General features: G+C 45.1%; 1 protein-coding gene across 2 annotated transcripts in view; it reads left to right on the top strand.

Moving 5' to 3' along the window:
- CLIC5 (chloride intracellular channel 5) overlaps positions 1-1,538 on the top strand; it is a 161,626-nt gene that overhangs the window by 116,614 nt on the left and 43,474 nt on the right. The window lies entirely within an intron of this gene.

Here is a 1,538-nt window from a genome sequence, read left to right as displayed (position 1 = left end):
CTCACAGCAAGAGCTCCACACATATTGGCTATTCTTAGCATCATTCCTGCCCTCATGGAGCTGGCAATCGGTCAGGGAATACACATTAAATACACATTAAATAATTCACAAATTTGACTTGGCAATATGTAGTTAAATACTAAGTGTATAATGTCAACTGTAAATGCTGAAGAGGGCTAACGAAGAGGGAAGGCTACAACTGACCAGCATCCCATGACGATGTCCAGCAGAGCTTCATCAGCTGTGGGCAGTACTTCCCAAGGGTGCCAGACTCCAGAGGCCATTGTTCTCTCAAGTCAGAGAAAATAATAATAATTTCTGTATCGTTAAGCCACAGAGAGGTAATTGTTGAAAGATAAAATCAGTATAGATTTCTCCTCCCAGCTGAGAACCCAAGCACCGCTGCCTCGTGTCAGCTCTGAAACACAGGAGAAGGTAAAGAATGTCCTTTCATTGTCTAAAATGAGGGACACCCACAAAGTAAACAAAGGGACTAAGTAAATTAGATTTTAAAAGTACTTTCAGTCTCAATTGTCTAAGGAGTTCCAAGTGCCACACAATGCAGCTGGATAGTATGTGTGTTTGGGGAATGATATGGGAGTAGCACTGTAATTGAAATTCTTCTCTTCCCCTCCCGAACTGATTACTGCAGGAATTTGCTCCATTATAGACTCCCCTTCTCACGCTGTTTACTTTTTTCCATTCCTGCATCTAATGTTTTCCACTCCTGACTCCTACGAGAAGTGCTGTATTCTCAGAGAGAGCATTCGGGGTGAATCTGGTGTTTCAGCTCTGTTCACATAAGTCTCCATCGTTATTCCTTCTCTTCCTCTTTTCTCAGCGTGACCCTTTCCCTCCCCGTTTCCCCCAGTCTGCCAACGCCTCTTCCTCTCACTTTGCTCCATCCTTGCTCTTGCATTCTGACCCGCTGGTGGAAGCACAGAGGCACACGAGTGGGCATGAACAGGGCCCCGTGTCACATACAAGGTCCCTTTCCTTCCTGTTGCATATACCCTTAACGACACAGAAGATATTCCTTAGTATAAAAGCGTGATGGTTGAATCCATTAATATTTAAAATTTGGAATTCTGTATAGTGCATTTTTGTTAAGCTAGTCGGTGAAGGAACTTTTGAAAGCAAAGCCCGACCTCTGCCCTGGCTATTGAAAACTTGGCACTAATTTAGATAGTCAACCTGTCATTACTCTCCGTTTTTTTAATAGTTCTAGGCTCCTCCTCTTGCCTTACTACTCTCTCGCTGATTTCCACCAGACGGACTTCCTGTGTCATACCACATCCCTTCAGAACCTCGCCCCTACCCTACTCCCCACACCATAAGTCTGGTTTTGCTGACAGGCATATTGGACAGCTCAGGGAGTCTAATTTACAGTAAGTCCCAAGTTTCCCTAAACATGAAGTGCCCTGGTGTAAGCTACCACCTGAATCTTGCTCTCTTTACAGAAAGCCAGCCGACCTGCACAACCTAGCCCCTGGCACCCATCCGCCCTTCCTGACCTTCAACGGGGATGTGAAGACAGA

This window comes from Pteropus vampyrus, unplaced genomic scaffold (genome assembly GCF_000151845.1).
Source record: "Pteropus vampyrus isolate Shadow unplaced genomic scaffold, Pvam_2.0 Scaffold18, whole genome shotgun sequence".
NCBI classification, from domain to species: Eukaryota; Metazoa; Chordata; class Mammalia; order Chiroptera; family Pteropodidae; genus Pteropus; species Pteropus vampyrus.
Note: the sequence above shows the minus strand (reverse complement) of the source record. Positions and strands in the feature narration are given on the sequence as shown.